This window comes from Amblyomma mixtum, chromosome 3 (assembly GCF_055824585.1).
Source record: "Amblyomma mixtum isolate Tamu chromosome 3, ASM5582458v1, whole genome shotgun sequence".
In the NCBI taxonomy this organism is placed as follows: domain Eukaryota; kingdom Metazoa; phylum Arthropoda; class Arachnida; order Ixodida; family Ixodidae; genus Amblyomma; species Amblyomma mixtum.
This window is the reverse complement of record NC_143014.1, coordinates 430,387,282-430,408,195: the sequence shown is the minus strand read 5'-3', so window position 1 is coordinate 430,408,195 and position 20,914 is coordinate 430,387,282. Positions and strand designations below refer to the sequence as shown.

The 20,914-nt window shown below is 45.9% G+C and overlaps 1 long non-coding RNA gene across 1 annotated transcript; it reads right to left on the bottom strand.

Moving 5' to 3' along the window:
* Positions 1 to 1,210: 1,210 nt before the first annotated feature.
* On the bottom strand, positions 1,211 to 5,492 carry LOC149358080 (uncharacterized). Its single transcript, XR_016291921.1, has 2 exons — positions 5,249 to 5,492; positions 1,211 to 3,476 (listed from the first exon to the last, which is right to left on the bottom strand). It is a non-coding gene; the product is annotated as an uncharacterized LOC149358080 (long non-coding RNA).
* Between the last annotated feature and the right edge of the window lie 15,422 nt (positions 5,493 to 20,914).

Below are 20,914 nucleotides of genomic sequence, written 5' to 3'. Positions count from 1 at the left end.
GCATCGCGCCGAACTGGTGGTGGCGTTCCGTGGACTCGCTGGCAGCGCTACAACACGCTGTCGCGTTCCACTCCTAAAGGCGAAGCTTAAGCGTAATAAATTAGCAGTTAATTAGTAGTGATGCATTAATCAGTAATTAACCATTAATTAGTCCCAAAGGTTGGTTTTAGAGGCGACCGGACGGACTTCTGTATACAAAAAAAAGAAAAAGTAGAAACAACAATTTTTATTTACATTTTATTTCTAGAACAATTTTTGTGCGTTTCTTGTTGAAAAATAAAAGGCAAACGATATAGATGTTATACTATAACGCTTGCCTTGAATGTTAACGGTTACGTGAGCAATATTCATTTCGATGCCAGGGAAAACAGGTTGTCGGATTAGATATCCCGCCATGGTGGGTCAGCAAGGTCAAAGCACCTGTCCGGGCATTTCACGAGCCCGGTTGGCGGCCCCCTTACAAAAATTGCTTTTGTGATTCTTTAGAAAGTCTTTCAAATTTACTCATTAAAATGTAATGAGTTTCTTTTAGATCTGTATGGAATTTTTGTCCAGAGTTTCAATAACTAATTGGCCACCGCATTGTTATAGGAACACGGCTAACGTCCTTTAAAAGAAAAACTGTAATGAGTTGGTTTAGAAACTCCTTGAGGAGTCTCTTTAGAAACCCTTTTGAGCGCACTCATTTCATTGTAATGTGCTGCTTTTGAATCTGTATAGAATTTGGCTACAGTGTTTCAATAACTAATTGGCCACCGCATTGCTATAGAAATGTGGCTAATGTCCTTTAAAAGAAATTCTGTAATGACTTGCTTTAGAAACTCCTTGAGAAATTGTTTAGAAATTCTTTTGAGTGTACTCATTTCATTGTAATGTGCTGCTTTTGAATTTGTATAGAATTTGGGTACAGTGTTTCAATAACTAATTGGCCACCGCATTGTTATAGGAACACGGCTAACATCCTTTAAAAGAAATACTGTAACAACTTTCTTTTGAAACTAGTTATATGAATTTTACGTAAATCCATTGGAATGCATTTATTTCATTGCAATGTGATGCTTTTGACACTGTATAAGATCTGAGTAATGAGTTCCAATAACTAATTGGCCACCACATTCCTATAGAAGCCCAGCATGTACAATGTAACATATATGTAACCACTGATTGCTGTAAGCATGCAAGAAATCATACAGAGCAACAGCACACGACATACAATCAACTAACTTTATTTCACTTAGCAACTTTTACAGCAGCTTATGGAATTGAACGTTTGCAGCTCCTGGCGAGCCTTAGTAATTAGCAGCATTTATGATGAAACTGATAGGAGACATGGCACACGAACAGTACGAGCACATTTTATTTTGAGACAATCAAGTAATTTTAGATTCATTTTCTGCGCCACATGTGCAACGAAGATCACACCTCAAAGAGAGTATGTTTTCACGAAAAAACAGTGGAGTAGCGACTCAAACAAATACTGCCTAGCCTTCTGCCTTCAACAGCTCTGAGTATATGCCTGCCTTAATTTTATTCACTTATGCCCTACATAAGGTACACAATGTTAGTCGGAGCCACAGCAAAAGGCTAGCTGCATGTTCATTCTGTGAGAATTAAAAGTTAGAAAGCACTGTATACCTTTATGTAGTATTCTGAAAGGATATCATTTACAGCTGTCCTAAGGATTGCGTGCACAGCAGAGTGAATATGATGAAGGAGTCACAATTGTTTTGAAGAGGACACGTGAGATCTACTTTCCAGAATTAAACTGCCTCTTGTTAAAACAGTACACGCACCTAATTTTGGTGGCATGCTTTCTTCTCCACAGTAATGTGGAAGACACTACTACGCATGGATCACCGGGTGGTATTCAGCTGCAAACTATAAATAATTTATAATTGAATTTTTCTCTCATGCTGTTACGGTTTCAACATCCGAACAACGAATGTAACGTTAACGTGCCCTTATAGGTCACATGAGGCATGAAAAAACAGCAAATTGCTGCTTCTTCATTTGTTGTCATTCCGGCTGTTGAGGCTGCTTGGCTTTAGCATTGTAGCACATTAAAAGGACAAAGCAGTGATTATATCAGTTTCTTCATGTCTCCTAGACCTGTAAGCACACTTTGATGTCACAGTGATCGTTCGGCTGTTGAAACCGAAACAGCATGAGAAAGAAATTGAACTGGAAATTATTTAGCGGGCATACTAGAATACCACATAATAATCCATGCCTTACGAATAATTACAAAGCAGAAAACATGCACCCAAAAGTTAGGTGTCTGTACTCCTTTGAGCAGGAATAAATTCTTAATTCAAGCAAGACGCAAAGTACAAGAATGACAAAACAAAGTACATTATTCATCTCTACTCTACATGACTAAAAATCGTCCCATGAGGATGCAAATTTCAAGGAGTACTTTACGTCTGATACTGAGCAATAATGAACCAGATAGCCATCCTGCATATTACCGTTTGCTACAAGGACGTGCCTTTGTTGGCATTTTAATTCAGACTGGTTTGCACTACTCGCTATTAACCACAAAAAAGCTGTACATCAAATCTCTGACTGTGCCAACAAAAGAACTGGTTTCTTTCATTACATATATGTAACTTGTGTTTTCCTACATTGCTTCACATGTACAAATTGATCCAACCATAGGGAATACAGGGCGGCCAGAATAGGATGCTTGACAGTTGGCTGCTCAATAGTCCTTGTTAGGTGACAACATAAGCTGTGAATGTCATCTGTTACAGCCCCCTTTCTTCACTCAACTGCTGCTGTCCACAGGCAACTAATACTATACCTATGCATATGCTTTCCTGAGCTGAGTTTAAGTGTTGCCTGGATTCACAATGGTCAGCTTGCCCAACAATCTAAGAGACCATCATAAGCAGGCTGCAAAATTCACTGCTAAAGAAAGCTATGATATGCTGCAGTAATCAAGTGAACTGAAAAAAAGAAAAATGAGAAGAAAAGCTATATTCGGTTCTTGAGGAGAAACAAAACAAATATTTCGAAAACCAATCTATTTCATTCCTTTGTAGTAAATAGTAAGGAGGATAAATGTGCTGGGATATTAACAACCAACTCAAAGCACACATTTAAAATATGCAAATGCTTGATACAAGATCTGACTTCCTAACTATGCTGGTATAGACATATTTAGTTTAGAATTCATATCTTTTAATTGAGTGCATTATTCTGAAAATAAAAATTGGTCAAAAGGAGGCACTGTTGGTTCATATTGGCACTTCCATCTATTCTTTGGATGTGATCTTCATTGTGCATATCCCACAGTACAATAATTCAACTGCATAGATACCAGCATTTCCATTCATAAACTGCTGATCACTTGCAGTAAGCCAATGATGTGACATGGCCGGTAGATTATTAGGTGCATCATTCTTGTCTGCGCAGAGACGAGGAGGTGTCAGGTAGGCACCACCCATGCTTGCCAGTCTGAAGTACCCAGATGTCTGCGTATAGGCCAAAGAAAAAAAATCAGTCAGTGAGACCTAGCACACAACTGCTTTCACACTAATGCAAACAAAAGCATCAATCAGATCAGAATCTACAAGCAGTAGTACTCTAGTGATCTAGCTTTGAAGAGTACTAACAGCACAATATAGAAAGTATATGATTTCAAAATAAATGGCATGTACACTTCGAAAAGAACTATAAACACCACCCAGCTGTGACTGATACTGCTGCCAGACTAGAACATTTCATAAGAATGAATAACTATTACATTAGCCTGTAACAGTATTCATCTAATACATATTTATTGCCACTATAATGCAGAGACAATCACAATCACTTTTTTTAGAGAACTAATTCACCTGTCTTCTGTGTTTTACAAGTGACTGATTAATTGCAGTAAGTAAATTAGGTGCAGTGAAAACAGAACAGCTGTCACTCAACCTCAGTAGCTCACAGGCAGCACAAAGCGTCTACATCTGAGTCTCGGGGAATGGCTACTCAAACACAGTAATTGCACTCACTAAACATCTGACAAGATGGTGATGCCGACGATCCCCTCGTTAAGCAAAGGGATGGATTCTGATCCTGCTGCATTTAGAAAACTTTTCACTTCCCTGCTCCACTAATGCTGGATTGACACTGCTGAAATAGTTGTAGAAAGATATTAAGTGCGTTAACAATGTCACATAACTATTTTAAACTGCTAGCCAGTATAATCCATTGCATCCATATAAATGACTCCATTCAGTTACATAAATTAAAAACTCACGATATCTCTAGCACTCTGGTAGCGAGATCAATAAAGCTATATTCCAGTTACTGCAGAAAAGCAGTGAAATTACAGCCAGGCAAATGAATCAGCACCAATACCACAGACATAACAAAACACAATATAAAATAATAAGCTTTTTACAGCATGACACTACAGTGCAAGTGGGAACATCTCGGCCAAATCCAAGTCTCAGTACTTCTCTCTTTGATAAACTCTGGAGAAACCGCATGCGTCACCATAAATTCCTTCGAAATAAAATTATTTCAAAGCATAGTCGAAAACATCATGCGCAGTTTGCGATGTTACAGCCGTAAGTGTGCAATTCATTTTTGCACCAGTACGAAGTATGCTTGAAATGCAAAAAAAAAAAAAACCAAAGCCAGTGCCCACAAACACTCTATGAGCGAATAACGCCGGAAAGAGATTACCAAAAGTTATTTTCGCGGCGAAACTCATCGGCAACATTCCTCTTGCATTTGACGTGCGCAACTCTAGTCGGTTGTAGCTACATCGTCATTCCACTTCTAGGCACTGAACGGCCTGAGTACTGTGAGCATTTGTAACGTGGACTCGGCAGACCATGTTTTGTTCAGCTTGGAATTATACCCTGTACACACGCACACATACAAGCACGAAAAAACTAAACGCCGGGAACTGAGAAGCATACGTCGTTCCAACACAGTGCTTTCCGCTCGTTGGTCCCAATCATCGCAATAATGAGCACAACGATATCATGAGAGTAAAAACATGCAACTGTACTCCATGTCACAACTTCGTCGCTGCGGAGAGGAAGTTATAGGCGCGAAGCGACGGTTTCCGTGGCTGTGTGACAGGTTCGCGGTCACGTGCAAACAGCGCACTTGCGGAAGCCGTTGCATGGAACTCAAACTTCTACTGCACTCCGAAGAAGTTGTCAGACAACACCCAGCAGCATTTACAGCACTTCACGCACCCCAGTACAACATTTTGGCAGAAAATTTCAAGAACTGTACTCACATTCGTAAGCAATCACACAAGGCCGTTCGTTCTTCCACGTTGAGGCCGGCATTGTCACGGCGTGGTGCAGGGCACAATACGACGTCCAATATCTTGAGAAGAACTTCAGGTGCTTCAGAAGGTCTTTCGAAGCGCGCAGGTCACGCACCAGTTTTGTAGCACATTCGAAAACCACAGCACGAAAACACCACACAAGGCGCAACAGCAACAAAAAAAAAACTACGCCCGAAACGCCACCCGGCCGGCCGGCCGGCAACAAAAAGAACATGGCGCTGCTGCTGACGACTTTGGGATTGGACTGGATTGGCTTCGGTGTGACTTTTTTTTATTTTTTGCCGCTGCTCGTGGACGGAGTTTCGGTTTCTGTTTCCTTGGGAGAGCCGGTAACTCTGTGGTGCGAAATTAATTCTGTGTGGCAGGACTCATAATTAGAAGTGCTGGCATTTCTACCAACGTGGTTCTAGACGCATCTCCCTCCTTGAGTCGAGGATCGACTATCAGACTGCGCGGTAGGCGTCCGCATGAAGCGCGCGCACATCTGCTCGGACTAGAAAAGCCAGCATTGCACCTAACATAGAGTTAATACGCACCTAACGACTAAATACTCAAGGTGGGGCCATGCCAGCATGGTAAAGGAATTTTCGTCACACAGTGAAGTTGAATTGTAGGCCTGATAGCTGGTCTGTTGCAAAATGTGGGAAGCGCTTAAAACAAACAATATTTATTCATTTATGTCTACAGATACTAGCGAAGATAAAAAAAGCACGTTAGGAACATAATCTTAATAATGGGCCTGTTTACTGTAGCGGCTGCCCGTCTCAACTACAGGCTTACTCTTTTGCAAAACTCACGAAGTCAGCCTCTCTTTACAGCGGAAGGGGCTTTACCATTGAGGTTTTTTTTTTTTTAAGAGGGGGGGGGGGGAGTGGCAGAAATCGGGTGCAGCGCTGGAGAAATATATTGTCCGAAAAATGTCGCGCGCCTCTTGTGCACGCTTCTGCCTTGTGTTGTTGCGGCGATAAAGGAATTAGGCGCAACTCTGTCAAGCCGTCAAATGAACCGTCACCACGCTGCAGTCGCGACGGAACGGTGAAACGCAGCTTTGCCAGGCCTCAGTGCTGCACCCAACTCCCGACCCTCGCGAGCCGCAACGCCATGGTAAAAGTGTTTTTGCGATGCTGGAAAGGTGACTTACGAAGTTTTGGAGAGGTTCTGCTAAAACTGCACCGAATTACTGTCGCACAGTGCGTCGTGTGCTTGGTCGGCAAACATTGCTCGTGGTAGAGCACGTGCGCAGCGTTTATGCTATAGACAGGACGCTACGGGAAGAAGGCCCATTTTTTCGCCAAAAAAAAAAGGAAACAACTGGTGCAGACACAAATCAACAAGAACTCGAAAAAAGGCGAATGCAATGACAACGATGTACAAGGCTACTCCTATTCATGCTCATTAGTCAGTAGTGAGAGCTGATCATATTTTGTCTTTCAATGAGGAAAAAAATATTCGTTACAGGTATTTGTACGCTTTGTTGATCCAGTTTCTGGAGATTTCAAGTGATCGTAACGGCGGTGAGGTTGTTTTTTTACTCAAGAAAGCAAACGAATACATTGCCGCTGTGTTCTGCCAAATTTTTCTTGAGATCGGTCGTCGATTCAGAGGTGCCTTTCGAAAATTTAATGTTATATGCTTGTGTTGAATTATTTCTAGCTTGCTGATGTGCAGTTTGATTTAAAGATTTACCGCCTTTTAGAGCGAATTGATATAGTGAAAACTGCGAACAATATCTATAAAATTTGGCTTAAGAAGTCTTACGGAGAGAATGCAACAGATTCTGTTTTGACTGCGAAAGGAACGAATTCATTTAGCGAAGGCACGAAACAAGCTCTAAAAAATTTGACTCATTTTGAAGCGATACCGAGCCATTTCTATAGAAGTTATTTTGACTGCCAACGAAGCGAGTTCATATAGCGAAGGCACAAAACAAGCTCTGTAAAATTCGACTCATTATAAAGTCTTACGGAGGAAATTCTATTTAATTTGTTTTGACTGCGAAAGGAGCGAGTTCATATAGCGAAGGCATAAAACAAGATCTATAAAATTCGACTCATTATAAAGTCTTACGAAGGAAATTCTATTTAATTTGTTTTGACTGCGAAAGGAGCGAGTTCATATAGCGAAGGCACAAAACAAGATCTATAAAATTCGACTCATTATAAAGTCTTACGGAGGAAATTCTATTGAATTTGTTTTGAACGCGAACGGTGCGACTTCATATAGTGAAGGCACGAAAGAAGTTCTATAAAATTTGGCTCATTATGATGTCTTACTGAGGAAATTTTATTGAATTTGTTTTGACTGTGAACGGAGCGAGTTCATATAGCGAAGGCACAAAACACGATCTATAAAATTCGACTCATTATAAAGTCTTACGGAGGAAATTCTATTGAATTTGTTTTGACTGCGAACGGAGCGAGTTCATATAGTGAAGGCACGAAAGAAATTCTATAAAATTTGACTCATTATAAAGTCTTACGGAGGAAATTCTATTGAATTTGTTTTGACTGCGAACGGAGCGAGTTCATATAGTGAAGGTACGAAAGAAATTCTATAAAATTTGACTCATTATGAACTCTTATAGAACCAATTCTAAAGAATCTCTGTTGACTGCGTACAGAGCAAAATTTTATAGTTAGGTCTCGTTAAAGAGTAAATAGACTACTTAATGAGCTGACTCGATAGACAGCGAGTTTCTATAGAGATCCTTTAGAATCATTAGGCTCTCCATACATGTTCAAAAGAAACTCGACATCCATTTTTGTAAGGGCCTTCATTACTCAGTTCGGGGAAGGGGGTTTGTTCCACCCTTGGCCCCCTCCGGCAAGGCGCTGGTCGGCGCGCCTTGTGCAGCCAACAGAAGGCATGATACCCGCGCTGGCCTCGCTGTGTCTCGTGGTGGGATAGGTGGTAGTGGTTTATTTTAAAGAGAAAATAAAAAAGGTGAAGGAAAAGAATGTTACCGGCCGCGGCTGTTGCTACCTAATATCTTAAGCACCCGAGCTGCAGCCGGCAGAGGGGAAAAGGAAAGGGAGGATAGAGGAGCGATAGCAAGAAAGGACAGGGGAGAGCTTTGTACACCATTTATAAAATACAAAAGTAATCAAGTACGCGCCGCTTGCGCGGTAATGTCCAGGCTCTGTTCGAAAATAAGTGCGCGCGAACGGCCGCTGTGCACAGTCATTTACAGAAAACGACAAATTGTACGTAGCGTCCTCTCTCTAACTAACCGCGCGCGCGGCACACTGCGCTAGCGGCCGGGGTGGGGCGAGGTAGCACCCACGGAGCGTTCATGTCACGCGTGCACTACCTGGCGAAGAGCAAGCGGGAAATCAAGCCCGCCTGCTCTCCCGTGGTGGGATAAAGACATGAATGCCTGGCTCCCTGCCGCCCCGACGAGGTCGCTGGACACCGCAACCGCAGGGGAATGGCACCGCCGTCGTCGCCGCCGCGCCGGCGCCAAGGCGCGACAACGGTGGGGGCCCGGCAGGACTTTACGCCAGGAATTTTACTAGCAGAACCTGTAGAACGTAGAATTGTGTTAAATAGGACAGGCGCTAAAGGCTGTTTCACATGGTGCGACGCGAACGAAAAAATACGGCCCGGTCGCACTGTCGTTGCGACGGTAATCGCAGCCGCCGTTTCACATGCCAACGATTTCAGTCGGTGCCATCGGCACTCTACCGTCGGTGCGGCCTTTCAGTGGCCAGAAATCGTTTGGCTGCAATAAATGTAAAACATCGTGGCAGGCGTTGATTTCATAATCAAGGGTAATTATATTGAGCCGTGATGTATTATAATGTTCAATAAAACGTTTTCTAGATTTTTTGCCTTTGTTACCAGATCCGCAAAGTCAGCAAAGTGTTGCGAGCGGGTCGGCCTCCGGCGCGCGATCTTTGACGCCGAGTATTCAACCGCGGCACCCTAGAGGGACCGTTCTAGCCTCCGTTTCTTTCGCTATGGACCTGTCAGTAGCGCAAATTAGTCAAAATAACGCCGACGCCAAATTTCGACAGTTTCCCTTCCATCATTTCCTGTGATGTCGCTGAGCTGCTATTGGCTGACTACTGTGACCATCGCTGCGATCGCACCGACGCTGCGGCAGTGCGACCAACTTGTTGAAACTCTGTCGCAGTGGCCCCGCGACGAGAACGACGCGCATTTCTGTCGCACACCGGCAGAAATCGCACCATGTGAAACAGCCTTAACACGGTGAACGTACAAAGTGGGGACTACTTGACTCATCACAGACGCAAAAGCTTTCCAGTTAGCCCGAAAACGGACGTTCGGGAAGATGTGCAAGGGCTTTTTTTTTTGCGGGGGGGGGGGGGGGGGGGGGAGGCGACTGCCACCTCCGTCCCCTCTTGGGACCGCCACTGGGAGGGGATCCAAGGTGGCTGTCCCAGGGGTGCTTTGCATACGCGTTACAGCTGCGCCCTGCCAAGCTACTGAGAGGCTTGTTGCCTTTGCTTGGGCTATACAACTTCGGTGCATTAAAAAAAATGGCTGTGGCTCAACTTGGTTAAGCCGGGAAATCACGAAAGCAATACCCATGGCTACGCCCTCGCTCACATGATAGTCGTGCTGTTGTGGTGCTTGTGTGAAACTTGTTGTATACCTTGGTGCTGCTGTGGTGATCACTTGGCTATTCTATGTACAACTAGTAGTGAAACTATAATCGCTGCGGCTGTGAGGATATACTTGGTTGCTGGTGATGTTAATGCAGACTGTAGAACTGCTGTTCCTGCACTGGCTACAACGGTATGCTTGGCACTCATGGTAAGTGTCCTGGTAAATCCAAGGTACACACTAGTCACACAAGAAAACACATTGTTACAGTGGTTAATCGGTTTTGTTCAAGCCAATAAACACACTTCGGTGGTCTGTGAAGGAGTGACTCTTCACTTGTACCTCTCTTATTGAATACCGGTCTGCGTTTCTGTAGGCGACCAAGTCCAAACTGCTCCCCCATTGAGTAGTTGATCTTGGCTGCTGAGGGCATAGCATGAGGTAGTATTTTTCGTCCAAGGCCATGATGAATTTGGTGTCTCTTCTTGGGTCCTTGTTGAAATCACCAGTGCATATGAGCATTATTTTATCGGTGCGCTTCGGCAGGCCGTTTGCCAGGGTTTTGAGTACAGCATCGTCTCCTGTTTGCGTGAGATGTAGACACCAGCCACAACTAAGTCCAAAGCATTCACTTCAATACACACTGCTTCCCCATCTTCGGTAGGCACTGGGGGTGTCACTACGGTTGCTTCCAAGGGTTGCCTTACGTATATGCATACCCCTATGTTTCTACTTTGGTTATCGCGCCTAGCCCCCCCGACAAAGTTGAACCCACGTATGCAGGTGGGAGTATCCCCAGAGCACCCTGTCTCAGTGAATACTAGCACATGAGCTGACATTAAGAGTGTATCTGTGGCTATGTCGAGTTGATGCGCTGCAATGGATCTCACGTTCAATGTGACAACCGTGACCTCACTGTTGGCGATTAAGTCTTCACAACGACTGAACGCAGTGACCAACCTATGCTTTTCTAGCCTATCAAATTCTGCCACGAGAAACTTGTCGGGATTAGGCCCCTTATGGGTGAACTGTCGGCATCCATCCTTGTTTGTAAGATATAAGCCTTGTAAACTCGTAGCACGACTCAAGGCTACATACACCAATTTGTGGGGCTGGTTGGATGCATACTCGTAGAGGATTGCATCGAAGGTTCCACCTTGCGACTTGTGTATGGTCATTGCACTGGCAGGTATTAGTGAGTAATCAATGAGTAATTACTCCCTTAGTATTAGTGGAAACTGCGTCCGCTTCACCGACATATGTTTGACCAGCTTTCCTTTCAATTGGAACTGCCCCGTGGTCGTGGCCGCCGCGATCTGCTCCGGCGGCGGCGCGCGCCGTTGCTCAAAAGCGCGCTTCGATCGCGGAGGCCACGCCGTGGTGGCACCGGTGGCACCGCCGCGGCTTGCGACGGCGCGAGTCGGTCGCCCTTCTCTTCGGCGTGACGTCACAAAGCACCTGTTGCGCTCCTAGCGGAGAGCGCAGGCGTTAGGCGCCGGTGGTGGCACCGCCGCGCCACGGCAAAGGCTGAAAGTGCAAGTAGTAAAGCTTTCGCTTAAAAAAAAAAAACACCGCTTTTGAGGCGCTCTGATACCAGACCGACGCGATGGCATAACAAACACTTGCCATATTCTTAAATAGCAAACGATGGCGGTCCTCTTGCGAGAAAAGTCTGCAGAATTCATGCGTGCGATTTGTATGTGTGTGGACATCAAACTGAGGAATTTTTTTCCAGATGAAATTTGCCCTCGGGTGTAGTTACGGCAGCGCTGGCCTAAAGCTGACGATTCTGTGCACCGTCGCCCGCATCGGCAATGACTGAGCGGCGGTGCTACGCCCCGTGAACTCCCTTCGCCGTCTGCATCGCTTTTGTACAGAAAACAAAGGAGATTTTAACCAATACGAACGGGCGCCGAACATACTTGCGGCCAAAGTCAGAATAAAATGTTGGCCGATCGCAAAAGGAGGGTGCACTGGCAATTAAAGAGAAGCACTAGCTGGTCCCACGCGGAGTCAACAACCAATTTGGCATGTCTCGGCCCGGTGATTACACTCATAGGCGCTTCTTCAATACGAAGACAAGCAAATTTGCAACTGGCGCGAAAGGCACCGCCCAAACATAAGTTGAAAGTAGCTTGCGTCTTAGTGCTAACCGAACAGCAAATGATGTCTGCTTGTAGCGCAGAGCTATGAAAACAGTTGCGCAGCGAAGCTGTCCTCATCACAAGGCGGAAAAAAATGCAAGTAAACGCTTTCTCAGCGCATACGCGATTGGTCCGCAAAGCCAGTTGCAAAAGAGCCGCTCTACATCATCCATGGAAACCGACCAGCCGCATCGGCGGTCCGGTGGGCGGAGTGAAGTGAAGACGACGGGGTGAATCGACTTGAAGTAGAGAAGGCGTACTCTTCATGAATACATTGTTTGCACTGACGTCATATAGGGGCCACCATGTTAGGGGCCAGAAGCTCGGTGTGAATATGCGTGTTTTTCTGCACTGCCAACATGCACTGTCATGAGATCGAATGCGTGTGCTAAGCTTGCAGGTAGCTTGCAGAATGTGCCCCAACGGCACTTCTTGTCAGTCGGTGCGTGGCCTGACATGCGAAAATCCTAATGTGACCGAAGTTTCTAGCAGACGTCATTGGTGACTTCGCAGCGACAGAAACACAAGTTTTCATTGAAGGAGTGTTCAAGTGTTCAAATTAGTCGTACAGATTTTTCGCGACTAAACCTTGAGGTGCGACTGTGCGGAATGTGCTGCTTGATTATACAGCATGACAGACATTATTTACGTAACAAAGCTCAACGAGAAGACGAGTAAATAAACAAATCAAATTTCTCATTTTCATTTTTAGTTTAGGGCACAATATGCGATGAAATATCGAAGACCTCCGACATCGAAGGTGAACAAAGTTTATAAAACTGTTGAATCCGCACCGTGCTTTGAGATATGAAGCGTATAGATATGCGCGCGTGGCAGCTCGTTAAAAGAGGAATCTGAGCTCGGCTCTCTACCTCGGGAGCTCCACCTGCACGCTCCGAACATTCTTAAAAACTCCAAGTTATTCTCCTGTGTGGCCGATTTTCCTATTAAATCCAATCAAATGCCCCGGCTCCCGCCTTCTTTTTTTTCTTTTTGAACTCACCTTCGAAAAGAGGATGAGTTAGCCGGCGCGCGTAAGTTCATTTCAGCCAGTCGCGTGGCGGCTTCGCTTTCGCTTCATTTTTTTTTTTTAGGTTTACGTGGATAAACAGTTTCAGTCGCAGACTACATAGCCACAAATTAGGCCCACTGAAGTAAAAAATACGCGTGGACTGCTTTGCTTTCGCCGATCGCTACGCATCACTCCGCCTATGGCAGAGCGGCTGGCTGAAAGGCGTCCCACGCGTTGGCCGACTCCTCCTATTTTCGGAAGTGAGTTAAAAAAAAAAAAGGCGGGAGCCGGGAAGTTCAGTTCGATTTAACATGGATATCGGCCGCACAGGACAATAATTCGCAGTTTATAAGAATGCTCGTAGCGTGCAGATCTAGTTCCCGCGGTAAAAAGACGAGCTCAGAATTCTCTTTAGTGCACCTTTTAGGTGACATTCCGCGTGACATATTGAAAAAATGGCGCCGCTGCGCGGGGTACTGTCATGGCAGTAACGTCAACCATCTGCGTCTTCAACCAAAAAGGTGTAAACTGCGTCTGTATTTGATTCAAGCAACGCTCATTTTATCAATGCGCAACATGTGAAAGCGCTGGATACATCGAAGCACGACGCCGATTCTGAAATTTTGAAAACTGCGCTATACAACCTTGCCCCCTAGAACTAGAAATAAAAAGTTAATCTGTTATTTCTACTTAATTGTCAGGCTTTTCATTGCACTCTGTCACATCTGTAATGCGCTCCTTAGCGCAATATCAAACTAGAGACGGCATCGAAGCATCTTTCACAGCTTTTATATGAAAAATCTATACTGTATAATCAAAACAGCCGGTATATTTGAAAGTCAAAACAGCAAACACCGCCTACAAAGTGAATAGTGTGTTCTCTCTTGGTGTTGTTCACGACCAGCTTTGTCAGTATTTCAAGTTATCTGCAACCATCCATGTCGTGCTTGCCAGCGTTTTCGCCCTTTGCGAATTGTAAAGCCGAACACAAACTATTTTTTTTTTCTTTTAATAGCGTAAGCTCAAAGATGTGGCTGTCACTAAGCCCCCCCCCCCCCCCCCCCCCCCCTGTTTTTCTTTATCTCCGGAAGCTTGCTAGGGAAGGCGGGGATGGGTGAGGAACCAGCTCATATTTTCTCAATGCAGCGAAGATGTGGACACAAGAATGTCACCTACACAGCGCACTTGTGTTGCTTCTTTAGCTCGCGCTCAGAAATTCCTGCTTCTGCCACGAATTCGTCCTTCTCGCAGTCGCTGGCGTGGAGAGCGCAACTCCAACCCTTGCCCTCTACCCCTCTTCTACCCAAGGTAGTCTGTTCCCGAGATCCACCGTAGTGCTTTTCCCATGACGAGCCGATTAGGTGCTCAGACTCCAGTGAAAGTCACTGATGTGTTGACACCTCGCCACGACGTCTGCTGACCTCGGCGCCACTGTTTCCCGTATTCAGCCACCCCTGAGCGTGGGAAAGGCTTCCTTTTTCATTATATCTGCGGAAGGGTGGGGACGAGAAAAACCCCTCAAACTTGTCTCGACGACTGCCGCTGGCTTGTAGGCTCTGGGCACCTCGAATTCTTTACGTTGACGGCTGTCTTTCATTGACCTAAAGTGGCGCCTATCTAGGGGTGCTTTTTTTTTATGGTTTCGTTTTTTTTTCACCTCTTTCTTTTGCCGCTTTGCTGTTCGGTGGTGGTGGTAGTGGTTTATTTAAAAATAAAAATGTGAAGCAAAAGAGTGTTGCCGGCCGCGGCAATCGCTATCTAATATCTTAAGCACCCCAGCTGCAGCTGGCGGAAATGAAAGGGAAAGGGAGAGGATAGTGAGGAGAAGTATAGAGGGGAGCGACAGCAAGAAAGGACAGGGGAGAGCTTTGTACACTATTTACAAAATACAAAAGTATTTAAGTTCGCGGCCGCTTGTGCGCTGAAGCTTGCACATAAGCAGCCTCGTTACTTCAGGTGATAAGTTTAACACACCCTGCTGTGGTCTCGAAAATTTGTTGAGCAGAAAGAATATCCCCAGTAATTAAAGGGGTCTCGGCTGCTTTGCAGGATTGATCGCAATCGCATACCATGAGTTGCATACCACGTATGCTAAACTGCGTCATTTCTTAGGCTGGAATAGCTGGCAGTACTGATTCTATAAATATTTTTCACCTTCGTGCTGTCAACCAGATCTCCGCATGTCTTTCGTTTTTCATTTCTCTAAACCTTTGCATGTTGCCTCACAAAGGAACAGGAATTTACACCTTACAATTATTGCTTTCATTTTTTGCAGAACGCCCCTACGTCGCATTTAAATATAAATACCACGCAGGAGGAACAATGCCAGAATTTTTTATTCATTAACGCCGTCTGAAAAACAAACACATAGAAGTCGGTTAGCTTCGAGTGAGCAGAAGCTTTCTTCGCAGCGCGGCAAGCGTTTTTAAAACGCCGAAGACCATAATTTAGTGTCTCCAACATGCGTGGGGCAAAATATTCCTTCCTTCTTTTAGTTTCACCACTCACGACATTTCCCTTTCATTTCATAGGAACAAGTAGGCGCACCGGACTGCAGCACTTTTATACTGAATAGCTGCAGCAATCAGCACGCAGGCGGCGCTGGGTAGAAAAACTGTCAAAGTTTGCCTAGTGTATCATTTTTCACGGCAGTTCTTCTAATAGATCCTGCCTGCTGTCAGGCAATGGCTCGTTCATTACTTTCTTCGCTAGCACAGATTCATAGAACGCCGAGTAGATTGAAACCCGTATGGAAGGGAACGTCTATAACAAACAATAACATCATCAGACAAGGCCCATGCGTTCTCGACGTTGAGAAACATCAGTGGCGCGGATGAAATGCGGAGCCAGCACCGCAATGTCCCTCACGGGTGTTGAGGTTTATTTTATTAGTGAAAATCCTCAGATTTTGTTTCTTATTTATTCACGTGGTTGCTCATTCGAAAGTTATATATTATAGCAACTAGATTTGCCTTGATGAAGAGCCAGCTGGAAGAGCTCATCAATGAAGGACTTGTATGCGCAATTTCTTACAATTGTATATGTGCTGGGCAAAAAAAAAAAAACAAATGGGGCTGGGGATAGCAGGATACCTGCATTTCCGCTTCAGAGGCTTAATTGCGCTCTGTATGTGAAGCTTTCGGGCTGAAACTACTAATTGCCTCCAATTCTTGACACGCGAAATGCGCAGTCGAGTTGAGGATACCACCGTGACTGTCATAAGGTGCATCTTTTGTACCAGACACGAACAGTCATGGGCAAAAGTTTTCGGGAGGTGGGTTCACGAAAAAGAAAATGATTTCTATGCGACCGAGCAAATGAGAAAAAAAAAACAAAAAGCATGGGAGCACAATGCGACCAGCGTGCTCCCTCCCGTGGAAAAAATGCCAGCTTACTGAGCAGCGAGGCAACGCAGGAATTGATCTTTCCCGTGAATCCGCATCCCTCAATTGTCCATGGCTATGCATCATCAAGATGTAAACACGCTTCTGTTTTCCATCAGCTTTCAGGTTTGAGCTTTACAAAGCCTCCTCGCGTGTTGCCGTCCTGCTTTGGCAGCCCCGCAAGGTGTGACATGGCGTGGTCACTTCTTCGCAGAGCGGACAGACGGCCGTATAGGCTGCTGGGTGAATTTTGCGAATTTTGCACGCGTAAATTAGGGTAAGTGTTCGTCTGGAGACGCCTCCGAGCGGTTACCTGCTAGTTTTGTGAGCCGGCTGTGAGGTGGCGGTAGGCCCATCCTCCATCCTGAATGTTGTTGCAACCTACCACTATATGTAGGAGCCCCTGGTCTGAGTTCTAGCAGATCGATTAGTGTATCCTCGAGCTACAGTATCTGCCGCGCAGTTCCCAGCCAGGCGTATCCTGGTGTCCACATCGCTTGGTACTCGCCGATGTCGGCCGTGAGGCCTTTTCGCAGGATTTGGAGGGCTAGCTTGCTGGTCTTATCCCTAAGGTAGTTCCACTAGTGACGCCTATTGGAGAGGGAGAGAGTTGCTGCTGTTTCAGTACAGGGACCTAGAGAAGGGACTCGGCCAATCGCCAGAGAAGGCTTCGCTCGATTCCTACCTACGATTCCAGCATCTGGGCGCTAAAAGCTCGAATCAACTTACCCTGTTTAGCCTCGCACCTTAGGATAGCCTGTCTTAAAAAAATAAAATTTTCCATTCTTTGCCTTTTGATATCCAGCACATAAAAGAGCCCACCGCACCGGCTGCTCCAGCCACCGTAATGCAGTATATCTCACAAAAGCCCATGCTACAGCTTTGCAGCAGTAATTCTTCCTGAGCACAGCACGAGCCTGGAATGGCCTGCCCATCGAAGTTGCAACCACTATCGACCCACTAGCAATCAAGCGGCTCATCGAAAACATTTCATTGTAATCTTTATTAAATTTGTTTGCCTTGTAACTCCCACTCCCTCATGTACTGTGTCAACATGAGATCCTCGAGGAATCAAATAAACAAATAAACGTTTTTCATTCATTCATTTCCATCAGCTTTCGTTCGTTTCTACAAATACGATGGCCGAGTTTGATACGAAGACCTCGGTGTCAGCTCGACGAGCTATTCCACACGTTCGCTCAGTTCAGCGCAAAACTGGGCCGCAGAGCAGCGTGTCCGTGCCCGGTGTGTTTTCACGCGTGCGGACGTGACGGCGCACGGTGCGGCGCGCGGCACGGCGGTTATATGGCCCTGTGGCAACCGCTGTGTTGTTCTTTCGGTCTCGCTTGTTATCGCTGACGAGTGCAGGGCCATAAATTGTCCCCCGAATAAAATGTGGCCCCCGGGGAGCCCCGCGATAGGAGCCGCGAGGGTGCAATCGCGCCTATCTCTTATACAACGGCGACGACACGAGGACAGCACGCCCCGTCGCAGCATATGGCAGGGCCCACGTCGCCGCTTGCGCGCGGCTCCGAAGCACGACGTGCCCGCGCGCTGCAGCGCGTATACGAACAGCGCTCGCGGAGCACATATGCACTCCGTCAGAGAGAAACAGGAAGAACTGAAATAACTGCAGCCCTATAGCTCTTACGACCACTGATTTGTCCCTGAAAAGATGAAATGTTAGTTAGTTAGTTTATGGGGTTTTAACGTCCCAAAGCGACTAAGGCTATCAGAGACGCCGTAGTGGAGGGCTCCGGAAATTCCGACCACCTGGGGTTCTTTAACGTGCACTGACATCGCACAGTACACGGGCCTCGAATTTCTCCTCCAAAGAAATTCAACCGCCACGGCCGGGATCGAACCCGCGTCTTTCGGGACAGCAGCCGAGCACCGTAGCCACTGAGCCACCGCGGCGGCAAAAGATGAAATGTGGCTGGTAATCTCATTGAGCGACTAATGGTTGTGGCTGAAGACCCACAGAGGACTAACCCCAGCGCCCCTTTTAGCCCTTTCTTGCTGATTTCATACTGAAACGATTGGCTGTTTGTGCGCGGATCTTCCGCACGTTTCGCACCCCTCTGCGCGTGTTGAGTTCACCGTCGCAATACACAGGGACACTTTTAAACGCCAGCGCTTATCCGGATTCTAAGAATGGTGTTCTTGGGTGACGAGGGGCTGTCATTCCTATAGCGAAAGCATATACCTTCGGGGAGCTCCAAAACGCCCGCCTTAGCCAAAAGTAACCAAGCAACAGTGTTTCTTTTTCTACCGTATTGTGGAGCCCTTGCGGCACCTCTAAAGACCAATAAGCTTTGAAAGACGAGGACCAGGGCTCTCCTTACTTTGCGGAAGTTTAGAGCTCAAGGCGTGCCATAAGTGCTTCTCTATACACAGCTAAGAAGCAAACATCGTTGTCTGTTTACTTTTGGCTAAGACGGCCGTTTTCCAGCTCCCTGAAACCAGTCACACAAATGCATCGATGAGCACCACGACGCCATGGCCCAAATCCAGATTGCTTAGTCGCTGGCTATAACGCGGATCAAACCGCTTCAAAAATAAAAATTGGAGACACATAAGCTCCGCCTTAACGGTATGACGTGATATGCAGAAATGGGCATACTCTACTTTACATTCATGGATCCCTGGGTGTCCTCATACCAGTCCTTCCGTAATGATGCAGCTGTTAGGGGAGGCGCCCCTGCCCGGTGGGGCTTTGCGACCCACTCGCGACCAGTCACTAATTTAGCTGCCGCCTTTCATGGTGGTCCGTTTGCTCACAATGCGATGGGCAGGTTTTCATGCCGCCACAAGGTCACGTGGCCTAGGTTGCCCACTTACCTCCTAAGTTGCTTCTCCGGGATTTTTTTTTTTGTAGATTTTTCGCTAGCGTTCAACGAAGAGGACGCCGGATTTTCTGCAGAACAAACTCCTTAACGTTATCGCGTTACAATTAACTAAGGAACAGCTTAGGAGATTTTACAATATCTTCCTGCAGAAAAAGGACTCACACATACGTGACCGTCTGCGCGGTGCAGCAGCCTGTGAAGGTAATATCGCTCGACCTGGACCGTTAGGGACTCTTGCTGTAGGTTACGCGCACATTGCATCTATAAAGCAAGCTCGGACATTTTTTTTCCCGGCTATAGCACAATGAATTCTGAACGTTTCATGGCTTAAGATATGCCACATAACATTCTGTTTTACAATACACAAAAAATAAATTTAAAGACTGGCTTGGGCTTGTTGGCCGTATGTATCGGCGTCCCCCAGCGAGAACAGACGAGTACAAAGAAAAAAAAAACAACACGATATAGCACAATGAATTCTGAACGTTTCATGGCTTAAGATATGCCACATAACATTCTTTTTACAACACACAAAAAAATAAATTCAAAGACTGGCTTGGGCTTGTTGGCCGTATGTATCCGCGTCCCCCAGCGAGAACAGACGAGTACAAAGAAAAAAACAACACGATAGCTGCGCTAGGGCTATATACCGAATTCAAACTGAAAAAATGTAGCGAAAAAGACTGCGAGCGATTTTGTGCAGATGCATCTCCGACATTTAGAGCAAGCTGTGGTCGGCTAAAGCGATGACAGTTCCGTAACGGTTAGTTCGGGCGCGGCGTTCTGGGAAGTTCAGGCATGGCACAAGCCAGGCGGCTTTCACCTTTCGTTTTGCTTTCCGCTGTTTTCGCTACCGGCTGAGAAGGAGCGAGGGCTTTGCCCTCTGAAAGTGTACGGCGGCCTTTGATACTCCAGGGCCAACGGGGGCGACGAAGTCATGGCAGTGACGGGAAAAAGATACTGAGTGAGTTCCTGAAAAGAGAACCGCAATCCCGCCTGTTGTAATGCTTAGCTAACGTTCGACATAATGTCAAAAATAGAAACGCTAAGTGCCTCAAAGCATATACTGTAGAATGCGTGTAAAGCCTTTTTCGTGACGTCATTCAGAATGAGAGCAAACTCGCGTCTCACTTTTCCCTTTCGAGGCAGAGGGTGTGAGCGTAAGAAGAGAATGACCGCATCAACTCAGTATCGCAGCCAGAAAAACTATGCGCTATCGTTGCGCACTTGGAACGCGGGACTGTCTGTTAGTGTTAAAATTTCTAAGGTGTTAAAAATTTTGCTAATAAATTGCCGTCTTCCAAATGATGGATTTAAAACTGCGCGCAGGTGGAACCCACGCGCTGCGTTTCGAAGGCATTTCAAGTCGAATGTCTGCGCCTTCATCCGTCGGCTCGAAAGATATTTTAGCCGGAGACCTTTGCAAAACAGGTGCACAGGACTGACAGTTGAGTGGAATGGCATTCGATTCGACGATGCTTCCGAATACCATGTAGCCCAGGTATTATACAGTACTTTGGCTGACGTCGGGCTACACTGTAAAAAAAAAAAATGCTCCACAGTACAGAGAAACCCGCTGGTAATGCGTTGCCGGAGGGTTTTCCGCAACATGAATACAGCGACTCCGTCTGACGGTTGTCACATTCTTGGTAACG